Raw genomic sequence first — 24,985 nt, 5'->3', positions numbered from 1 at the left:
GGCATGTATTACTGTGTGTGTGTGTGTGTGTGTGTGTGTGTGTGTGTGTGTGTGTGTGTGTGTGTGTGCACTTATCTTTGTGTCTGGTAATGTAAGTGCAGTATGTACGAGGTTTTTGTGGCTTCAGGAGTCTGGAGGAGTGTAATAATGTGTTGTTGGACAACATTATAATTGAAATGTCACTTGAAAAATCAACTTCCATCTGCTTCTACTCTCTCAACACAAATTGTCACACGAGTCCGACGGTCCTGCACCTGGGAATAGTTTGGTTATTATTACGCGCATGCTTCATGTTTTAAACCCTCAACATCAATTTCCCCTCTTTTCTTTCCCCCTTAAGGAACACAAAACTGCTTTAATCAGAAATTCTTTGGTTTTTCCCCCATTAATTTCCTCTTTTTAGACTGAAACAGCTTAAAACTTCAAGCTGCATGACTCAATATGTTTGCATCAGCCATGGTTTAAATATATAATGTTAAAGCTGTCATTCATAGTCACAAATCAGCAGAAACGGATCATCTGACTTTGCAATTCCCGTCTTTTTTTTTTCCTTCTGTTTTTGGACCTGCGACTGTCTGTTTTGGTTGAGATACATTTGTCTCATATTGGTTGGTTCATTTACAGCAGAAAAAAACCCGAAATCACTGCACACTATGAACCAAACAGTAGACAACGTTGGTGACAAGCTGGTAACATGGTAAGAAGACGAGAAAACAGGGAAGTGAAACGCAGACTTGTTTAAATGAACTTCATCGGTGCTAATGTTACAATGTTGCGTTTGCAGCTTGATGCACAGTGGATTTGGAAATCACAAATTCACTAGAGTTTGAAATACAGTTTTATGGAGTTGAACAACGTTTGCCTGCACATGTGTCATATGTACCAACTCATCAGCCGGCCAGCTGTCTGTGTTAAAGGGTCAAACAATTCTCCCTCCGACTTCCCTTCTTTTGAAATCGCACCCGATAGTGAAAAATCGCAGTTTTACAAATTGTCACTTATTCAGCTGATTCGGCACATTAAGGCTTTGCCAATTGCTGAGCACTTGTGCACTATCTGTTTGCATTTGCAGAAGTAAAACTGTACATGTAGCAAGTTTGTATCACGAGAGCATTTTCAAAGTTCCTCCGCAGAGTCGACAGCTACACACTTAGAGGAAGGAAAAAGTCAATGGTGAGTTCAGATAGGTGTAGCAATAAGAAGTGTTTTTTATTTCCTTATACATAATTCAAACGGAGCGAACGGGGCTGTGGTCGAATGCTTTACACCAACCTCTTGTCTGGCCTTTCACCCTCGCACCCCCTCAACTCTCTGGGTCACAGCTGGAGCGCTCCTACGGGCGTGCGGAGCGTTAGCCGTCAGACAGAGCGAGTTCCTGGGATCAGAAAGTCTTCCTGCCTCCACGGTCCTGCTTAAACTCACCCCCAGCGAAAACAACCGTGTAGTGGGAGGGGAAAATGATATGAAACCCGGAGTCGCTGACCCCTGCTTCCACAGGCGGTTCACAGAGAGTTGAGTCAGAGGTGCGGGACGGCTGGCTAATTCCTCCCTTCCTCGGCTCCAGTGTGAGCTCGCAAACTGTATTATCCTCCACAATTACAGCACATGAAAAATAACCAGAGTGAAAGCGGAAATCCTTTTTAAATTAGAGTGAAGTCAACTTTTGGATAGAAAATGGACAGCTGTTACTGCTCCAAGTTCTTATTTGCTTCATTTGCCCTGAAGGGAAAATTTGACAATAAATGTTAAAATCTTTAATGCATTACATAAGAATTGTTTTAAAGAACTTTAATTAACTTTTTTTTCAGATAAAATCTTCTCAACCTCCTACTATAGAATACGCATCTTCGTCTGTTTGGTATTTGTTTAGATGTTGCAGCCAGTGTCGAAGTACCTTTGGCTGCAGTTCCTCTGATGGCCACTAAAAGCTGGCTCTTGGTCTGTTGCTCCTGGCTGTTCAGCTTCTCCACTGAAAAACAAAGTGATTCATTTTCTCAAGAACTTACAGGGTTTCTCAGATTCATTTCACTTCCAATTTTGAGTGTTTTGATGGCAATGTCAAAGTTGTTAAGTCGTGCGGTTTCATTTATTGGACTCACACTTACAAAAAAGTAGATATCACATCTTAGCAAGTTGTTGTTTCCTCATTCTACTTCAGCAATCCATCCCATTGCCCTGATTTAGATCATCTGGATATTAAAAAATAGACCAAATGTCCTGGGTGGTATAAGCCAATGACTGTATTTATGAGAGCTGGATACCAGACGTCAAGATGACACCGGTTCAATGAAAGTCCAGCCTTGTAGAGCCAAAGAAAAGCTTGACATTTAATGCTAATGTTTTACATATATGGAAAATCCTTCTGTTATTAAACCTATATTTCAAACACAGCTTCTCGGCGTTGTGTCACATTGTCTCTGTTTGGCCAAATATAAAAAGAAAATAAGAAGAAAAGAATTCCTTACAAACGATTTATCACAAATGGATTTCAACTTTGGATTTCCTTCATTTGTTCTGTGATATAATGCCGGGCTGGGCGAGACACTCATCTAGAAACACCTGTATTTGTGAACACGCCTATGCACGTCCATGTTTGTGTGTATGATACATGATGTTACCGCTTGGATATTGTGTCAAAAACAAAATTACGAGAGAACAAGAGAACAAAAACACCGACTTGTGTCACCGCAGAGGATGCAGGGAGTGAGCTGAGAGAGCCGCGATCCGTCGACTCACACCAACCCCGTCAATAACAATGACAAGGCTTTAAATGAAACACCCCGCTTAATGGAGGGAGTGTTTCTAATTAGGATGGTGAGCTGGCGAGTCGGAATGCTCCACCAAGGGAACCCGAAACTTCAGGGCAGATTGTTAAACAGCAAATAACGGACTCCCCAACCCCCTTTGTCACCTCCATAACCTGCGAATAAAGCCTCCATCGCATCCCATCAAGCCCACTTATCCCATCCTCAGCGCCCCCATAGCTGGAGCTTCACAGCTAGTCCGGGGAGAGGCATGTTAAATCTGGCCCCCTTTGAGCGAGCAACAGGCTCGGGAGAAAATAAATCTGCAGAGGTTCACGGCAAGTTCAGCCAAACTGCTGCTCCAGGCTTTCTCTCTCTCACTCTGACAGTGCACCCGTCTCTGTCAATGCATCTTTTTTTCCATCTCCATCTTTCTCCCCATCTCATTCCCGTCTACATCGCTCCTCTGCTGCCCCCTCGCTCCCCCGAACCTCAGCGCAGATGATGTCACAGACAGACAAAACTACAGTGATGTCATTGTTCAGATACCGACCTCAGGGAGGAAGAGGGACAGTCCCCTCATCACATGTGTTGCGTCTAGTCGGTTTTGGTCAAGTGTCTGATTCTATCTAGTTTATTCTGGTTTGGCCCACGTTTGATGCATCACTGCGAGTCAGTTTCCTGAACTTCCTGATTGAAAATCATTGGGTTTGTTATTGTGGGAGTCAGATGACAATAATGATCATGATGCAGGGAATTACTCTGAAATAACAGGATCATAAAGTTTGTATTTGGTGGGTCTGAAGGACTGCTTTGGTATTTCACAAAACAGGATCTGCACTTTATCTTTTTCCACAGCAACTGCTACATAATCTTGCACGTAACAGTCAGTTTTAGATATCCGCCGTAACAATGGAGCAACGGATGAAAGCTATTTGTCATTTTAAAATAACCAGCATTGTGAATAACTCCTTAAATTCATAATAAACTTGTTTCTGAAAAAGAAAAGTAAAAAATATTCCTGACAACCTCCTGAATAATACGTTAATCTACTCTTTCTGGTATTAATATATTATTATTAATATTTGCCAGCAGGATGATGTAATTTTCCAAAAAAGCTGCACATCTGTAAGTCACGTTTAAGGCAGCTCGGACACAATTAGGATAAGAGAAGGATAAAGGCAATATGAAAAGCCTTTAAGACACAATATGTCATACTTTAGCCTGATATAAAAAGTTTGAAGACTTGCAGACCTTTTCCCGTTTGAGTTACACTGATGGTATTCAAGAGTCTCTTTATCTACAACAACTTATTATGATCCCACAGTGAGCTGAATGTCTGCTGATGGACTGTATTACGCTCATCTAAATGCGTTTCAAATCCCCAAAGATGGCAAATGAAATCTGCACGATTCTTCTCACGAATTGAATCGTTCTGTCACCACGGAGATAAAGTGTGTGAGCGAGCGGGCGTTGTTTCACTGCCGACAGCATGTCACTGGTGGATCACGTCAGGCCAGTGTTGACACGGCAAAAAACTCTTTTCTGATGTCGCTGTTTATCAGAAATGGACAGATAGTTTTGAAAAGAACGAGGAGGAGGGGTGGAGAGGAGGAGGAGGATGTCTGGTCACTGAGTACTTCCAGACCTCGAACGAATGAGGACGGATATGAGAGCACAGTGTTCGCCCTAACCCTGTAAACTCTGACCTGTGACACAGCATAGCAGAGGGGTCGACGTCTAGCTTCAAGAAAAAAGAAAGAAAAGAGAACTTTGTGAAGAGAAGACGGCTTCATTTGCGCTCGGTAACTGCAAGACATACTTCCAGTGCATTTAGCAGTTTTCACTATGACTGGCAGGAATGTTTTCACACCATAAACCTGCTCAAATTGTGGAAAATATCAGCTTGCAGTAAACACGCGAGAAAACAAAGGCCTCATTGTAGCCCTTTCAGATCAGATACATGGAGCGCCTCGAACCACGCATGTGCACAGTGTGTCCACATTACACTGACATATAACACTGTTCATTATTTCAAATCACCGATTCTCTGTTTATGCTTCCACGACAAATTGTGTGAGTAATTGGAGGTAACCCCTCTTTGCGTGTCATTAACCGCGCCGTCTCCTTATCACCGGGTCTTAGACACCCCCCTCCCGCCCCCCAATCCTCTCCTATTATCGATGTCTGTCCTTGACAAGTGTTGAGGATGACTCGAAGTAATGTGCAGCTTCATTCAGCAGAGCCTCGTCCTTAATCTCTGACCCAGAAGAGGGAGAACTTCTGAGTTTATACAGGGAGTGGTGGGGGTATTAGATTACGCTAAGACTGTAATTATAAGGCCCCTTTGGCTGAGAAATAGAGGGAAATGCTAAAACACACATACTCATACACACGCGTGCATGCATGCCCTTAGACAAACATACAGTGTTGTAGGTACCAAAGATGCAGGTTCGGTTTTAACTTTGGTTGTGATCAAGATGCTTTGAGATTCTGCGGCTCTGTCCTTTCTTTCACTGCATTGATTGATGTGGTTTAATCAGACCTTTGTTTATTTTAAAGGATTCATATTTCAGATCTGGACACAGGAATCCTACATGGATGTGGATCAAAACAAGCACACCGAAAGACAGGAAGTGGTCTGAGTCTGGTCAGAGACAAATTCTGGAGCAGTGCTTTGGTGGTGAGAACATGATCCAACCTCACCTCTGCAAATATGAGCTGAATGGCTCTTGCAGCCAGGTGCACTTTGCATTCTGGGCCGCAGAGGAGTGAAATCAGAAGCAGATCTGGTCAAGCAATGAGATCTTATTGTGAACCACCCTGTTCTTAGTTTCCTGCATGTATTTTTTTCCCACATCGGACTGATGATCAGAATGAACATTCTCAGAGATTTTAATGATCGCTCGGATTGTTTTCTGTGTGCAAAGAAACTGAACCATGGGGAAAATGCAAATAGGTTTACCAGGTCGTCCACAGATCATAAAAAAAAATACTTTTTTTTTTTTTTTTTTTTATAGGTAATGAGATATTTTCAACTGCAAAAGAGGAGAAAGAGGGATTGCATTAGTTTAACCCAACAACCACACATTAAGCTCAATAATGTCAAAAGGTGATAAACGTTTACTTTGATTGACATTTTTAAAATACATTTGAATAAAAATCAACAGTTTTGACAGATTTGAGTTGTATCTAGGGATTGTTTTTAGATTTGTCATTGTTTAAGCAGAATGACATGTCCCTATAGTGTCGCAAAACTATGAACAAAAAACCCTCAAATAACCTTTAGGGCTACACAAACAACACACGAGTAAAATAAAATAATAAAAAAAAAAGGGCATGATCAAGCAAAAACTTAAAAGAATCTATGATGTCCATTAGCGAAAATCAAAGAGAGTGCTGTCAAAGACAACACTGATCTGAGCGCTGTAGCATCACGGGGGTCGGCACAGACATAACAAACGGGCTTGATCCAATCCTCTTCAAACAACCTCTAATTTCATGTTGCATATTTGAACGTGAATGCCCGACTGTGTTTGCTCTGCGTGCACTCTGACCCCCTGCCCCCCATCCCCGTAACCCCGCTCCTCACCCTGCCGTGCTCGGCCCAGCTCGGCTCAGGCCGGCCCACTCAACAGGACAAACTGCAGGCCCCCCTAATCAGCTCATTTAGAGCAGATCAATGGCACTGATGACAAGAGTCTGAGCGGAGACTGTGGACCAAATGAGGGCCGAACAAAACAGCCTTCTTAAGCGATGGCCTCGGAGCAAATAAGCCCCCCGGGTGAGGGGGTCACGAGGTTAGTGACCTGGGTGGGTGCAGAGGTGGAGGTGTCCGACTGGGCCTGAGAAGGAGGGGGGAGGGGGGGGTTGAGTCCCTGGTGTCCCTGCTGGTGGGCCAGCTGAACAAACAGCTGGGAACAAGGCTCGACTTCAGCGTGCAGAGACACAGAGCTCCAGCCATGCAAAAAGCCCAGTTCCAGGCCAGGCCGGGCTAGACGTTTAGACCCAGGACAGCGCGAGGACAGTGAGACGCTTTCTTCTCCGGGAGAAAAAGGGCCACGTCTGATCGCCGCGCACGGCAAAAATGGACACATGCAAGTGAAACCCACGCACATGCTCATGAAATGTATGCACACATCCTCATTCACACATAGACATGCACACACGCCATGTCAGCACAAACTCCATGAATTCACACAGGCTCAGTCCCGCTCTCATCTGCGACACAAAAGGCCTGTGTCTGTCTGGCTTCTGCTCAAAATGACACTTCTCTATCTCCAAGCAATTGGTCTTCAGTCGTCTGTTCCTCCACAGGACTTTAACTGTTTCTTCTGATTTTACTGCTCTCCGCCAAATCCAAAATTTGGCCCTGTTGACATCCCACCAACACACACACACACACACACACACACACACACACACACACACACACACACACACACACAATCGTAGCCACATTCCAGGAACCTTTCCATATCTGCAGTGTTTTTCAAGATGCATGTTCTTTTGCAACCCCGATTATGTAAAAAGCTCAGCGCTCAGACAGCTGGAGTGGGCTGAAAAAGATGGTGGCTGTGGGTTATTATAGGCCCTGGGAAAGCAAGAGTAAAAACCACAGAAAGTGATCATCCAGATAAAACCGTTCCTCCGTGCCTTTCTTTGATGCCAAACAAAACACAGATGAGCCTCGATCGGCGCGGCTCAACCTGAGTTCCGATTGTATGCGCTCCAGTTCTGCCAGAAACAGGGTCACCAGCAAGAGGTAAAGAGGGCTTCTTTTTTTTTTCTTTTTTTTGTGGTAAAATACGCACGCACGCAATCGAACACACAGACAGCCTTGTCTTCGGGACAGCGGGGGGCAACAAGCTCTGATAATGAGTGGCACACATGAAAGGGCAGCTCCTCCCGAGAAAACAAACTTCACCAGCGGAGCCGTTGTTAGCAAGCTGACCTCTGAGCTCCTCAGTGGGCACATTGTCTCCCGACGGATCCCCTCTGACAGCCTGTCACTCAACTCAGCTGTCTCCAGCAACCAATCAGGGCGCGGCGTCAGCGACCGTCTGGGAAAACTCCGCCCAACTGACGGGACTTGAAGAATTTGGTGAGAAGCCATGTTCGGACGGCAGAGGAAAAATGTTGCTCTGTGGCTTCTAGCGAAGTGCGACGATAAGACTGATGATGCTGGGCGATAAATTATATTACATAAACATAACCAGTCAGCGAACTAATTATAGGATTATATGATTTATATTCTGATCCAAAATAACTTTTCTCAGTTGGACATTAAAGGGTCAGTTTGTGCATTTTGAAAAAAAAAAAATTCTGTTTCTCTTTGAGGTATTGAGTCATTAAAGGGCCAATAGTTTACACATTTACTGTGTTTTCTTTGCAGTGTTGATATGTGAAAGAAGATATTTTGTGGTTTTAAGTACCAGATTAATATCAACTTCTGATATCTGATTCTTTTACGGGTGACGTACCTCCAGGCTACAGGTTTTCCAAGTCTTGTAGCTTGCTAGTTCTGCAAGACAATGACCACTCTGCTTTCTTTCACAGTGAACCATGCATCCGTTTGTGACATCACAAACCTCAGGAAAGCCGAAACAGCACATTTGCTGAATACTCTTTTACAGTGCCAATGAGAGTCATTGCGAGAGTGAACCAAAACAAGGAGCTGAAAGGTGCATACAAAAATAAAGATGGTGGATAATTCTCTATTCTTTACTGGAAACAAATGAGTACTGATCAACCGTTTACATTTAAATAATAATGAGTGGAGCATTTAGCAAGGAATCAATTTGCCGATTAAACTGTAGATTTTAGAATTATGTCACCAGTTTTCATCTATACCACTTTCTACTGATAATATAAATCCATTCAAAGTTAAAAGTTTATTTAACTATATCATTTGCATTTTGGACAAACTAACCCTTTACGTGTTCACTACTTTTTTGTAGGAGGAAAGTGTGTCACTGTGAGCCTGAGATATGAAAAGACAAACAAAAAGAGGTTAAATGCAGGGAAAAGCTGACACCACCAGGCACCTACTGAGCCACTCAATCACACTCACACCTGAACACACACACACACACACACACACACACACACACACACACACACACACACACACACACACACACACACACACACACACACAGACCCACAAAAGCTATTCCCCGAGGAGCTTTGTGAGGAATCTGTTAGGTGTCAGAGCACACTGTACCACTCCACATTGTGCGCGGACAAAGGACTGGGAGTGGGGATGACAGGGTAGAGGTTCACTCCTGCTGACTGCGTCTCCGGTTTCAAGTCCTCTCAGGGAGCTGGTGGGCGTGCTGCGTAGGAGGAGAAGGTGCTCGATTGTGTCTCCTGATCAGGGACGGGAGGAGGGGGTTGGGGATGGGGGAGGGGGTGTATGCCTTCAGGCACTGCATGCAGGATTTCAGGAACACCATTTCAAAATATCCGCATGGATCATCGTGGCACGCAGCGCCACATCCCCTTTCCATCACCGACACACACACACACACACACACACACACACACACACACACACACACACACACACACACACACACGTACTCGCCTCCTCTTGTCATCACCTTGATTCCTCAGAGATGGATGAGAGGATTCCTTATGTGGTGAGCGTATCAGTGAGATTTCTGGTTCTGCTCAGCAAATGTCTTTAGGACCACAACAAAGATATCAACTGCCATTCGACTTTGAGAATTTGAACACTGTATTAATATCAGTATATTTCATCTAATTCAATATAAAAGCTCAAATCCGACACATATGGTCTCTGAGTAGCTTTAAATAGTTTGGTCGGAGCTGCAGTGTGAAAGGCCTGGTTCTGATAATCTCCCCGAAAAAAGGTGTGACAATGTTCCAGATGCAAGTCGGTAACATATATTTCATCATTTTAACTCGGGATACACTGTCGATATATCACAGCAGCTCATAGCTTTTAGACCAGGAGAGTTAAAGTGACTTTTTTTCCCACATCTCTTGACTGTTTGCATGTGTGAGATCTGCTGCTCGAGGTTTTTTTCTCCCCTGTACACACCCAAAAATATCGTACATTACTCTCAAAGGATCCAGTAAATCTTCAAGCAAATCTCCTTGGAGCATCTTCAATGCAATAAGATGCAAGTTAACTCAGACAACTGCCAGCTCCAGTTCTGACCTCTCCATGAGTGGGGACTTCCGTCATTTCACAACTAGTCTGACTTCTCTGTGTTCAATCAGTGCACCAAAACACGTCGTCCTGGTGAGCCTCGGACCTCCTGATGCACCTAATCTGTGCCGCATAGAGGAGAAAACTGAGAGGATTAAAAGGGAAAATCATTTCCTCCATGGCTGCGGCGTAGAAGAAGCCCTCTCAGCGCTGATGGTAGATACGGGTTTGTTTTTTGTGTGCGTGTCTGCCCTCCATTGTCTCATTACCTTATAAATCTTCCGCGCCGACACCTTATACCTGATATTGTGGCCCATTTGTCACCCATGTTTACGTCTGGGATGTAGAGTGCTGTCGGGATAGGGTGGGCTACTCCCCGCCGCCCTCCCCCGCGCACAGCCCCCCAAGGGGTGTGGGTGCTGCTGGGATAGGTGACACCGTGAGCCGGCCCCGGGGTGGGGCGGGGGGTGGCCGTGGGGGGTCAACATGAGGGTGGAGGAGTGCAGGGAGAGGCCAGAGAAGTTATGGGCCTCCCCCTACTGAGCCATCCTCAGGAAACACAAGTCTTATCACGTCCCAGAGAAAGAGGAGAAAGATTTAGAGCGTGTTAATGACTGACTGAGAGAGCAGATGAGTCACTGTGCATTTTTAAAGTTCACCAAAATTATAAAGAAAAACGAAATCTTTTATGAAGTGCAGATACAGTGGGTGGACTTTTATGGCTCAAATCTGTCTTTAAAACATCTGACTTCATTGTAATACACTGTACTGCATGTGATTTCATTTGTGGTGTTAAAAAAAAATAACACAAATAAAATGCCATTTCAAGGATTTAACTGCAATACTCCTGCCAAAAAACTGCTTGTTGGATCGCCAAACAGAATCTGGACTTGTCACCTGACATTTGCTGAAACGACTGATGCCATCCTTTTTTTCTTGGGAGCGTAGTCTTCTCCATTTGTATGACTCACTGCACTGAGACTACGCAAAAAACAAAATGGTTCTCTAGAGGCAGTATGTTGCAGGTTACCAGCCAGCTTTTTGCATCAACCTTAAGTGTTGCTGTTCAGAACCAGTATAAACATGTTTGCAATTAGATTAACACGTATGAATGACGATAGTTTCATACATATTAATGCCATATACTAAAACGTTAGAGATGGCTGAAGGATCTCACTGGAAACCTTTCCACAGTAAATTCTACAGAACATGTCGGGTAGCAGGGGCACTTTTTTGGAAAGTGGTGCCGCTCTGGAAGTTTTAAGCGCCACAAATGAAATTTCCTTCAACTCCATTGTAATGTGCTGGTGGCAAGAATCATAGAGAAAGATAACTGAGCATTTACATAATAATAATTTTTTTTAAAAATACCTGCATAGCTACATACTATTTGAGGACAAAGTTGTATTGCCCAAAATGTAAGATAGTATTTTGGGGAGTAAATTGCATTTGAAAAAAGTGGGCGGTCATCTAATAGCCATAGATACAGTTGAAACCAGAAGTTTACATACACTGTGCAAAAAGACACATAACACTTTTTTTCTCACTGTCTGAAGTTAAATCAGACTAAACCTCTCCTGTTTCAGGTCCGTTAGGATTACCAAAATTATTTAACTTTTGCTAAATGTCACAATAATGAGAAAGAGAATTTCTTAGAGAATTTTATATTACTTTCTTTGAGGTCAAAAGTTTACATACACCAAAAGTACTATGTCTTTAAACAACGTGGGCAAGCCCAAATGATGATGTCATGGCTTTTGAAGCTCCTGATAGGTTAACTGACAACATGTGAGTTAATTGAAGGCACACCTGGGGATGTATTTTAAGGCCACACCTCAAACACTCTGCTTCCTTGTTTGAAATCATGGGAAAGTCAAAAGAAATCAGCCAAGAAACCAGGGAGAGAATCGTGGAGCTCCACAAGTCTGGTTCATCCTTGGGTGCAATTTCCAGATGCTTGAAGGTGCCACGTTCATCTGTGCAAACAATTATACGCAAGTATAAACATGGGAATGTCCAGCCATCACACCGCTCAGGAAGGAGACGGGCTCTGTGTCCCAGAGATGAACGTGTTTTGGTCCGACATGTGCAAATCAACCCCAGAACAAAAGCTAAAGACCTTGTGAAGATGATGGCTGAAGCTGGTAAGAAAGTGTCATTATCCACAGTAAAACGAGTCCTGCACCGACATGGGCTGAAAGGCTACTCAGCAAGAAGGAAGCCATTACTCCTAAAGAAACATAAAAAAGCCAGATTACAGTTTGCAAAAAGACACCAAGACAAAGACCTTAACTTCTGGAGACATGTCCTGTGGTCTGATGAAACTAAAGTGGAGCTGTTTGGCCATAATGACCACCGTTACATTTGGAGGAAAAAGGGGGAAGCTTGTAGACCTGAAAACACCATCCCAACTGTGAAGCATGGAGGTGGCAGCATCATGTTGTGGGGCTGTTTTGCTGCAGCAGGAACTGGAGCTCTTCATAAAATAGACGGCATCATGAAGAAAGAACATTACCTGGAAATATTAAGGCAACATCTCAGGACATCAGCCAGGAAGCTAAAACTTGGGCGCAAATGGGTCTTCCAAATGGACAATGACCCTAAGCATACTGCCAAAATAGTTAAAAAGTGGCTTGAGGACAACAAAGTCAATGTCTTGGAGTGGCCATCACAAAGCCCTGACCTGAATCCCATCGAAAATTTGTGGGCAGATCTGAAAAGGCGTGTGCAAGCGAGGCGGCCAACAAACCTGACTCAGTTACACCAGTTCTGTCAGGAGGAATGGGCCAGAATTCCAGCAGAGTACTGTAAGAAGCTTGTGGAAGGATACCCAAAACGTTTGACCCAAGTCATGCAGTTCAAAGGCAATGCTACTAAATACTAAGGAACTGTATGTAAACTTTTGACCTTGAAGAAAGTAATGAAAAATTCTCTAAAATATTCTCTTTCTCATTATTGTGACATTTAGCAAAAGTTAAATAATTTTGGTAATCCTAACGGACCTGAAACAGGAGAGGTTTAGTCTGATTTAACTTCAGACAGTGAGAAAAAAAGTGTTATGTGTCTTTTTGCACAGTGTATGTAAACTTCTGGTTTCAACTGTAAGTCAGTTACGTGTTCTCAACATACGATTTTATTTTTTGAATGGAGAGAGTAACTACAGAGAGGGTTGAAGTATAGGTTGTGAAGATAAAGAGTGTTTTCATGGCTGAACAACATTTTACCGCATTTCCAGTTTCACTTATACAATGGAAAGAGCCTCACTGATGACTCTACTCTCCTTGAAATAATAGCGTCTCAGGGAAACTTTCCCAACAGGACTCGTGTAATAGTGCTGCCTGTATTGTCAAAAAACAGATGTTGAAAAAGGCTGGTTTGTCTCAACTCATGGTCGCTCTATATTCAGAACGACACGGTGAGTTTTGTTCGTACTTTGGGGCGAGGCAAACGCACTATAAAGTACTGACCCATTCTGACGGTACAATTGCACGTCCCTGTTTATTCAGCGGCCTCGGCACCGCCCCTCCACTCTGTCTTTTGCACTCCATCCAGTTCCGAACACAATAACTCTCAATGCCGGCGCATCGGCAAATAGTCGCAGGCTCTCTGGCATAAAAGAAAAATAGCCGAGCAGGGAGAAGAAAAGAAAGAATGGAGGAGGCAGGGGAGCAAGGAGAGAAACGGAGCGAAGAAAAAGATTAGGCTCTGGTGAAGTACAACTTTTCCAAAGCCGGCTCGGTTCTTGGCAGAAGGCCAGGGAAGGGAGACAATGCAACGCTGTGCGGATCCAGGGATCTATAGAAGCTCACTGGAGCATTGGGCTATTGGGAAGGAGGGTGGAGGGTGGAGGCAGGCGCAGGGGCCAGGCAGGGGGGGGGGGGGCTAAGCCCTCTGTTATCCAGAGTTAAGCATAGAGAACATGATGGGGGACTGTGGTGGCTTCAGCCTGCAGAGGAGCATGGTTGAATTGGTGCAGCAGAGACAGTAGTGCAGTGACACTGTATAGAAAATATTGACCGGGTAGGGGTCTTACTGTCCTGCTCCCCACACTCCCCACTCCTCGGCTCTTATAGCCAACGGAACCTTCCCGTCACTGAGCTTGTATGCCCAGTTCAAGGCTCACTGTGGCAGCACCTGCTCTGTGTCAGAGGAGAGAACAATATACCACAAACAATCTGTCAAAGGTCCGTCTCAGTCCGTCCCCCGGGCCTTTTAATAAGGACGGACACGAAGAATAACAACCGATTTTTGTTTTCCCCTCCTCACTCTGTGTTCCTCTCCTCGAGCCCTCTCCTTCACTTCATTACATTTCCGTTCATTTCGAGCAGCGTTTCATTTCCTTTCTCTCATCGCGGCCCTCTCGGCGGTACGTGGAGGGTCGAGGCTGGAATATAAGTTCAAGAAAAAGGAGTCGAAGACGAGGAGGAGGAGGAGGAGGAAGACAGCGAGAAGAGAGGTGCACCCCCTTTAAGATCAAAGGCTTGGTCTCATTGTGACGACTGTACAATGGCCTGCTGCATAGAATACGCTCAGACAACACCCCCCACCCACCCACCCACCCAATCCGGTCATCAGCAGCAAAAACATGTTTCTGGAAACTTCATGCCAGTCTTAAAACAAAAAGATATCAGCATAGTGAACAGATGTTTATGGATGTCATGGTTTTATCTGATTCTCATGATACCAATGAAAAATGCTCAAACTCTGTAAAACATCAAAATCATTTGATCTTCTCCAGTCCTGGTAACTTAAACACAATACATATTTATATAAGTAAAAGAACATGCTTAAACTTGCATTAATCAATTTGTTTTGGTCACTTGGTGGCAGTAGAACAAACAACACAGACTTAACCTCCTTTAAAAACACGTTTTTGACTGCCTGACAAAACGAGGTACAAAATCCAGTCTTCTTTTCGCTCTTTTTTTTTTTTTTAATTTATACCTACCAACCGAAAGCTAGTTGCTATTTTTCCGTCTGAAGTTTTGTACCTGACAGGAAGTGTGCTGTGAACTTTTCAGCTGCAAAAAGCTGCTTGCTGCAAAAAAAAAAGGTCGAGGAGGGCAGCGAGAGTGAACTGCAACAGTAAAGTAGCGAGATTCATAACAATAACCTTTGAAGCATTCTGTGATCATTATTTGTGGCTTTATCACAAAAAAGTTCACAATAAATATTGTCATTTGGTCTGTTGTTATTACAAAAATGTTGATTACTGCAGTTTTGAGGTTGAAGAAAGAACATGTCTTGGTTAAATTATTTCATTAAAAAGTCAAGTTTTTAAGAGTTTCAATATATAATCAAAACCATCATCTTTCCCTTTATTTAACCAAGTATTTTTGTCATATGTTCAAGCATCCATTGAATTGAAGCTATATGGCTTTCACAATTCCTGGATCCAAAATGAAGTCAATCTGTGGTGTAACTACAGAGTTGCCTGGGGACAATTTCCGAATCTTCTTTGGTGAGAGTAAACAAGCAGAAAACAACCATGCAACTTGAAGCAAAACAAATGTATTCAGCTGTCACTATTAATATGATTTACAGAAACACAAGTCCTATTGTTGTAATACACCCACAGTTTAAAATTAACACCATATAGCCTATAAAACAAAATTATATTAAATAAATAAAATTATTCATAATTCAAAAAAAATGAGCTGAAATAACTGAAGAAGAAAAAAAAGCGCATATTGCAATTATAGAAAAACATTGCCGCCTCAAAAAAAAATAAAAAGACCCAGGCATTATTTGTACATGATGTAACTGAAATATTATCTTTCAGGGATTCATATCTTTTTTTTAATTTCTCTCTGTTGCATGAGTTGTGGTGAAAGTGTAACCACAAGTTCGAGCAAAGCAGTGAATATGTGGCACCATATCCTCCCTTTTACATAAGCTGCATACAAGGTGCGTCGGGCTGCCCCCTCAAAATGTATGATGCGCATACAGTGTCAAGTCTTGTATGCGCTGCTTCTTCTTCAAAAAAAAGTCCCCAAAGATCCCCCACAGAGGAGAGTTGGCGGTTGGGGATGTGCTCTTACAGCTGTAGCCAGTGAATGACCTTTGGGGGGCAGAACTCTACCTCCACACAATAGGAAGAAAACAAAACTCATTAAAAAGCTCCCAAACTTTTTAAGACACTTTTTTTTGTGTGTGTGTGTGTTTTTACTTTTTAAGTGTTTCAAGTGCTGAAGTGCACTTGTGATTATTGCCTTCTCGTTTGTTCCTCCTCTGTTAACTCCTTTTTTCTACCTTTTTTTTCTTGCCTCTCCTCCTGCCCCCGCCCCCCTCCCCCCCCTGCCCCCACCCCAACCCCCACCTCTCTAAGCCTGCGGGGGCTTATCTGCGGGGATGAGGGAGAGAGGAGAATGGGGAAGACAAGCACTTTCATGGCTGAGTAGGGAGCCATTAGCCCCCTGTGTGCTCGGCCCTGTTCTACCTCCTCTCAGTATTAATCTGCAGTGACAGCTTCACTGTTTACCAAATCCACCCAGGATCCTGGGGGATGACTGGCCGGCGCCACTCTGCTCCATTAACCTCTGACCTCCGGCATTACGGCACCGGGGCCGGGCCCGGGGCTCGGGGTTAGCCGGCCTGAGCAAACCGGTCGGACACCTGTCCAGTGTCCGAGACGCGGCTCCTGTCCCCTGCGCACGAAGACGTTTCTCAGCTGGACGTTAAAAGGATGGTTTCACTTAGAGCTGCAGCTCATTCTCTCCGGTCTGCTCGGAGTTTACATTTGCATTAAGAGGATCGACTTTGTAAGGAGATTATTTACTACACGGGGAGACTGGAGACGTCAGTGTCAGGTGATTCACAGTGAGAAGAGCGCCACACAATGCACAGGCACTCATGTGACAACCCCCACCTTGGCTCTAAAAAAAAAAGAACTAAAACAAAACTGCAACTTTAAGGAATAGTTTGACACTTTGGGACCAGGAACTTCCTGGAGTCTCAGTTCGCTGCTTGAAATCTGTTCCTGACCAAGAAGTCACACATAACTCCCCGTAAAACTACAAAATGTCCTTTTTGTACGTTACTACAATAGTAGGTCGATTTTGTGACTTGATTTTAAACAGAGCCGTCACCTCTTGTTTCAAGTTTTTATGCTAAGCTAAGCTAACTAGCTCCTGGCTCCACTTACATATTTTGTGTATAAAAATAGCACGCACAACTCACAAAGCAGGAAACAAGACGGGTGCACAGTTATGACAAAAATGGAAATAAGGGGCAGGTTCAGGTGAACTTACTTGTCGCGTGCCCTAGATGGTGATTGGACATTTTGTCCCCTCTTGTAGCCTGTCATTTCCACATATATTGTTAACGCTGATGATGGATTATGGCTGAAATGGGTCTGTTTTTTGGCCCACAATAAAATGTTGCATATTGCTATGTGCGTGCCACTATTCTGCTATTTTTTCCACTTACATATTCACTTTTGAAATATTTACTTTACAAACATTAGAGCGGTATCAATACTCTGATCAAACCCTCTGCAAGAAAGTGAAGACATTTCCAAACAGTCGAACCGTTTCTTTAATCCTGACTGATCAATCAGCTCAAATGGACGTGGATTTTGTGCTGGTCGAGAGTGACTGTACATATTTTTTGAAGTATTTTATCGATCACTGCGGGGTAACTGATCTTCTGCATTTCAACCCATCCTATGCACACACGAGCAGCAGCAGTCAGCCGCTCATTGCAGTGCCAAACTCTTGTTCTTTTGCCCGTGTTATGTTCAGGAGTACAGACAGGAGTATTATTCCTGAAGTGAAGATTATTGGTTTTGGCCCAACTAGGACTGAGACCAACTAGAAATATAAAAAAAAAAGGAAAAAGAACCGAGCGCGACCGCAGTGCTGCTGCCTCCTTATGATTACACCCGTCCGCGTGTCTTCTGATCCATTTCCCAGGCTGACCGCTGCGTGTGAGGATTATTACACTCTCCTCCTTTGAAGTATCTGGTACAATCAATCTCTTTTGAGATCAATCTTCCATGCTGCTAAAGTTGCTCTTCACAGTCTTAAATTAACGCACGATAAAACTTACACCATCTCAGTGCAGTATACTCGGGGAGGGGGGGGGGGGGGGGGGGGGGGGGGTGTTAGGTGACTAAAGTTAGTTAGCTTCTATTAACTAGCTATAAATGGATATTACTCTGCAGCTGACGTAACAAAATCAGTTTGCAGAATCTTTTAGTGATGCATTTTATACGTTTTATCATAAAAGTAAAGACATTAATACAATGTTACCTCACCAGAAAATATTGTGTTTCCAGGTTGTGGGCTTTTCACTTTCTGACACGTCACCTAAAGGATAATGTTATTAAAGCCAGTGACATCACACATCTTGAGCCAAATGTCCTGTAATTATCTCAAAAAGTGCATGACTCAATCAGCTACTTACGATGAGCGGTAGGTTTCTGAATGAGCTGACAATTTTCTGCCAAAGTTAGAACAGTTTTGGTTATTTCACGAGGGATTTCTGTGTTTATGATGATTATTGTGTTCTCGTCTTTGGTTTTTAAGTAGATGGGACCCCAGTCAGGAATGAGCAAAAATGTGAATCAGAATTTGATGACAGTTGAGGGGTTGGTTGCTAAATGTTGCCAGACTTTTGTCAGATGTGAGAAGACCTCACAGACGCAGCTGATGAAGCAGATTGTGTTTTTGCTTTTGAGTGTTAAACCCAAAGATATTCATTTCCTTGAACTTGGTGCTCATTAAATCATGAATAAGAAATGTTATTGAGAAATAGTTGGTCAGGCTGCATTTGGGTTAAAATCACATTTAGTATCAATAAAGATTCTTCATACTTGTAAATTCTTACAAACTACATCAAATGGATTCTGCCATTAAGGCCTATATCTTTTAACTCTTACCAAGCCATCAAACTTTGAGTTACTAACTCCAGACTTTCGCCACAAACCTAACTTTATCCGAGGAGCTCTGCAAAGCTGCACCATCTCCTGACATTTTAACACAGATAAAACAGACTCCTTCTTCACCACACACTCTTGTAAAGCACATGAGCTCTGACTAAGCCTCCCTGGGTTGCTCTTATAATGTTTACCTTGTGGTTTTTTTTTACCCGTGTTCACTGTGGACCAAAGAGGGCCTCCGGACAACTGACTAAGCAGCAGTTTAACAGCGTCACACCACATTGTTGATGCAAAGCTTTGGTGTTTGTGCTGGTGTGAATCTGGAGCACTTGTGCTCAGCAAAGTCTGAGGTGTGTCAAGTCCAGTCGAAACCAAGGAATTATGAAAAGACTTTAAAATAACTTGTCATCACCTTACTGACTGAATTCCCTCATATCTTTAGTCGTAGAAGAAACAGAAATCGACATTTCTGTGAATTTGTTTTGCTTATAAACAAGGTGGCATATTCATGGTTATACAAGGATGACAGTTGTGTTGTCATGTTTCTAACATATCCCAAAAGGGTTTTAAAATGATCTGTTTAGAAACTTTTAAAAAATAACGTGATTAACCAGCAAAATGATAAAACTTTTAGACCAAACATGGAAGCACAGATGCTGTCACACTGTACAGTCATGATGTGTGCACACACTCACACACTCACACACTTCCCAGAAATTGCTTGCAACAAAGAAAAAACAGCATGGCCACTCATATGCACTCACATGAATACACACACACACACACACACACACACACACACACACACACACACACACACACACACACACACACACACCTAAAGCAAAGCCAAACACACTCAGTCTTCCGACCAGACATGAGGAGTGACAAAGCACCAGGTCCTTCCATCAGCAGCTTGCAGACTCACTCCCCTCCTCCTTCATGTGACCTCTGACCTTGATGACAACAGACTGTCATCACCGTCACTCCTGGTAGGTAAACACTGTATCCTACAAAACCTCGCAGACACACAGAACAGTGCACTGAAGTGTGTGTGAGTGTGTGTGTGTCTTTGTGTTAATGTGTGCTCACTTTTATGCGAGTATCTGTGGGTGTTCTTTCCCCTTTAAACATTTGGTTTGAGCTTTACTCTGCTTTTTATTTCATCGTCATGTGCTCCGGTCTTAATCTACTCTGACCTTTAAATAACTGATTCCTAAATCCAGCCCACCTGCAGACATGAGCGCAGTCAACAACTCTTCGATTTTTCTGCTGAATGTTCAAGAAAAAACGAGGTTTTAGGGTGCACAACTGTTGCCAAAAAGAGAAATATTTACTCAGGGTGACGCAAGCAGTGCCCTCCTATTGAACCGGTTATATTTAGAAGTTCCTCAACCCCGAGGCCAACGTGCTGCACTCATCAAGATAACATGAAAGACATCAAATTAATCGTCTTAAGTGTAGCCCTACCCCCACCCCTCACCCCCCGCCTCGCCCCCTCTCAGCAGATTCCCACCGACGCGTCATTTTGAAGACGAAGCCGCTCCACGCCGATGACACTGATGTTTGTGCCTTTTTACCTCACAAACTCCCTTTATATTTAACAGCAATGGACACAACCAGCACCCCAGATTTGGACTACAAATACAAACACATAGTCTGCTGCTTTCCACAAATCATGCACAAATGTTTATGGGATTTTTCCACAAATTAAACAAATAAAGAGGGGGTGGGGTTGGGCCAGGGGAAAAGGGGATTGATGGAGGGACGGGGGGGGGGGGGGTAGCAAGGTTCTTGGATGTTGTGCGAGCCAGAGCCAGAACCCGGAGCCAGCTGAGGGCTCCTCCTCTCCCGGGAGAACCGCCGCGCCACGACCAGCTGGAAACCATTGACAGGAGTTTGGGGTTAGTGAGCAAGAGAAGGAGAGGGGCTTTGACGGAGAAGATCACGAGGGGCCTGCCTGTCTTCATGAATCCACTTTCTGTAACCAAAGTAAGACCAGAAAACCCAAGGAGGAGAAGAACAAGTATGTGTCATATATCTGTGTCATATATTTTCATGCTGGGAGTGTGTGTGTGTGTGTGTGTGTGTGTGTGTGTGTGTGTGTGTGTGTGTGTGTGTGTGTGTGTGTGTGTGTGTGTGTGTGTGTGTGTGTGAGAGAGAGAGGGAGAGGGAGAGGAGAGCGGTGTTTAAAAATCATGAGTCATCAGCTGCGTTTCCCGAAAGAGGCGTAAAAAAAAAGAAAAGAAATTAAAAAAAAAAAAAAAAAAATGGATTTTCTCCAAATGGGATGTATCGGTCATTCATTAAAATCTCATGTTTACATGACTTTATGAGATCCAGTCACAAGAAAACGCAAAATCTGCTCAAGTGTTTATAACATTTTTCTGCTTAAGCACAAAAAAACCTCAGTAGACGTGTAGGATGAAGACATTGTGCTGATTTCAGTCATCAAGCACTTGACACTTTGGCGTAATGTCTAAGCAAATCAAGCCTGTTTTGAATCTTTGGCAGTTTTGCAAAAACAACAAAGGGGGAAGTGTTATTTGAAACTTTCTCAATACTCAATTCTTGATGGGTAAAAGAAGTATGTGGGTGTACTCAGGTTTTTTGAGTTTATATTTGACATTTTTAAAGTGAATCGAAACCCACTTGATCTTATGTTTTGTCTCAAACTTTTTAGTCGACGCGTGGAAAAAAAAACTATGAAACAGAAAGAAAAAGGAAGGGAAATATAAAAAGAAAGAGATTGATTATCACATTTTTAAAAAGCCAGAGTTTAAAGCCGGAGAGGTTTTACACAAAACACGACGCAAACATCCTCCATCTGTACCACTTCAAACCAACGCCACAGCAGGACGCAGCACACTGACTAGCATGCAGCTTCATCCAGTCAACTCTGTTATTACTTCATAAACAAAAGAAACATTTCCCATGACATCATGACTTTGTCCTTGCCACTCAATTAAACAACAAAACCGAATCCCTGAGCATGCAAATCTAAAGAGTGAATCACCAGTTACTTGTCATGAAAAGAAAACGGTCCTAAAATGGAGGAAGTTATGAAAATAGATAGATATTATTTAAGCGGACCGATATTGGTGTTTTATTCCTTCCTCGAGCCCACCTTTTACACACTGGGTGTTAAAAGATGTAGACACGGATAAGTCGGCTACGATGAAACTTCAATTCTAAATTCAAGCATGAAGTATTTCATTTTCTCCTTGATCTCCTTTCCTCCCGAAAGCGCACATGCGGAAAGTCTATTTTTATCGGTTTACCTGCACCCGAGCCATGCGGACAGCTGGTTTCCATTTCCATTGGTAGAAAACAGGAGAAGGACATGGCTTCCCAAACTTTAAGATAAAACTTTGTTGTAGCACCTAACAGCAGCCAGACATCTTTATATCTCCAGTCAAGCTAATCTACTAAATAAAGCACAACATACATAAGATTAAACAGACTAACCATAGATTGTATATAAAAATGGACAAAAGTGAAGACAATGCAGAAGTGCCCTAAAGTGCAATACCACTGACACCCACTAGGGGCTGGCTCCAAAAAGTTTCTAACTCCCATTCAAAAAGCGTCAATTTGGTTCATGAAACACAAAGTCAATACATTTTTCTACAAGTCATTATGCTGTCATTAGCTAAGCTTACTCCTCCTGATCAACGTTCTGGTGGTCCTTCTGATAATAATTTCATAATTAATTAGATATTAGCCCTCAAGATATGTTCATGGGCATGTCTGGTTTATGGCTGGATAGGTAGCAGGTATAGGTGGGCGGGGCACAGTGTCCTCAGGTTCTCCAGTTCTATGAGTCAGATCCACCCCTCACTTCTCCTCAGCTTCACCCTCTTATCCAAATATGGTCACTTCTGGTTTTTAAAAAAACAAAAACAAGATGGCGACGACCAAATTGCCAGACTCACAGCTTCGAAATGTCAGTTCGCACACCGATGTAACATCACGGTTGTTTGCCATGTGAGGCTAACCCCAACTTCAACTTATGGACTTTCTAAATCCACAAAAACATAAACGCGGCTTTTCTTCAAAGCGAATGTTGATGTTGAAAATATACCGTGATTTATTTCTGTTACAATAAAAAAAGAAATGTAGGAGAGAAAGGGAGGTTTGCAATCTTACAGCCATGTTGCAGTCACTCACTGAACCTTTGTCTGTATAAGTTCCATTATATATAGCAGCAGTGCAAAACTATACAGCATGTGAGACGCTGATCCCACAGCAGAGCGCACACAGTGAACAAATGATTACAAGAATATGATCACAGCGTTTGGGTTTCCTACAGTCATGCCCCTGGAATAGTGGTCACAGCTTGGTGGGAGTCTAGTCATATTTTAATTCCAAACTGGCTTCCTCTCTCAGAGCTGATTAGAGCGTCTGTTGTCCATTACAGATGTTTTTCACGGGGAAAAACAAAGCCGTACTCCATCCCTATTTTGGGTTTGACTGCAACGCAAAAGTATAAATCACGTCTTCGAGTCAAACTACGCTGTAGGTGCACGTGTGCAAGCCGCATGTGCACCTGAAACTAGATACTGTGAGTGGAAAAATACCCAAAAGCAATGGCATCAAAAAGGAAGTGCATGAGGAAGCTTGTCATGTTGTTTCAGAGATACGGACCATCAACATCAAACTGCTTGATCACCAATGTCTATTTAGAGCAGTATATATATATTTAGTAACATCAGACTTCCACTATCAACTAGATGACATCAGCAAGTACTTAAAGGACCAGTGTGTAAGATTTCGTGAATATTGCACTGATAATCATAGTTTTATTAGTGTCAAATCGCCTAAAACTAAGAATTGTTGGGTTTTCAGTACCTTAGAATGAGTCCTTCATATCCGCAAGCTCCTCTTCTAAGCTGCCATGTTTCTACAGCGGCCCAGAAGGGACCAAAACAAACACTAGCTCTAGAAAGGGCCTTTACTGTTTCACTGCCACCGTAGGTTCTCCGACATGCTTGAAAGGGGAGGTTGAGGCGAGGGGTGCTCACTTGGTTGCAGTCAAGAGGCAACCAACAGCGACGTCACCCATCAGTTTGTGAACGGCCGTTATGAATCCTCGAGGTTGGGATTTGGCCGGCGTCATCTTGCCACTCCCGAGTGGTTCGGTGAGCGAATGGTGGATCTGACTCGATCTGATTGGAAACCCGGGGATACCATGTCCTGCCCACCGATAGCCGTGACCTGACTGCACCACAGGCCTGTCAATCAAACAGACACGCACCCCCCCTTCCCCCCCCCCCTCCAAAAAAAAAGACAAACAAAAAAAAAACGGCTTTTTTTAAGCTTATTTTCTCATTAATGACGGGATTATTTTCAGATGGACAGGTAGAAAACTAATAAAATGAAGCTACTTTAGTGGCACCCGGTGGTATTGCAGTTTAACCCTCGTGTTGTCCTCAGGTCAAAATGACCCGCAGCTGTGTTCAACCAAGTTCTATTTTATTTCTATATTTTTATATTTTTTGGGATCATTGGTCATCATTCTTTAAAGAAACCCTCACAGCCTCCTTGTCACCAATGATCCCAAAAAATATGAAAATATAATAGAACTTGGTTGAACACAGCTGCGGGTCATTTTAATCCAAGGACAACACGAGGGTTAAGGCAGTTCCGGATGGGCCTCATTTTTCAGAGCCGGAAGCTCCGCCCACTTTTATATATGGTCTGTGATCGCAATCTGCAAGGAGAATCCTACACACTGCTAATTTCAAGAGCAGTGTGCTGTTTTTAGCTCTGATCTGTTCTTGGCAAAAGACTTGAAGAAACAAATGATTAAAGGATATCATTGGAGGAGGGGCAAGGAGTTACTGTCACATCACAGTTATCAAGGATATCCCCGGGATCAGAGGTGCAGTGAAAGCCATCCTCTGTGCAGCAGATGATGACACAGCAGAGTTTCCTCTTGGACTTTTTGTTTGCCTAACTTGGTCATGGAGACCTGCTCCACCAGCACCCTCGAGGGGATAAAGACAACGAACGGTAGAAACATGTGGGCAAGGGTGTCCGCTCCTTCGCATAATGCCCTCATTCCTTTATATAACCATGAAATCAGTGACGGATCTGAGAGAATAGCAGTAGATGAATGCAGAAAATAAAAAAAAATAAAAAAAATACACAGGAAGGTGCAAGGTGTTTTTTTTCCCC

At 43.3% G+C, this 24,985-nt stretch overlaps 1 protein-coding gene across 1 annotated transcript in view; it reads right to left on the bottom strand.

Annotated features, from left to right (window-relative positions):
- The window catches only part of plekhh1 (pleckstrin homology domain containing, family H (with MyTH4 domain) member 1), an 82,545-nt gene that overhangs the window by 51,801 nt on the left and 5,759 nt on the right, over window positions 1-24,985 (bottom strand). Inside the window, exon 2 of the mRNA XM_069152724.1 lies at window positions 1,895-1,969. The gene's annotated coding sequence lies outside the window, so the exon portion shown is untranslated. The remainder of the gene's footprint in view (window positions 1-1,894; window positions 1,970-24,985) is intronic.

Source organism: Embiotoca jacksoni, unplaced genomic scaffold (assembly GCF_022577435.1).
Source record: "Embiotoca jacksoni isolate LCO1_2020_lvr unplaced genomic scaffold, fEmbJac1.0.p SCAF_18, whole genome shotgun sequence".
In the NCBI taxonomy this organism is placed as follows: Eukaryota; Metazoa; Chordata; class Actinopteri; family Embiotocidae; genus Embiotoca; species Embiotoca jacksoni.
Note: the sequence above shows the minus strand (reverse complement) of the source record. Positions and strands in the feature narration are given on the sequence as shown.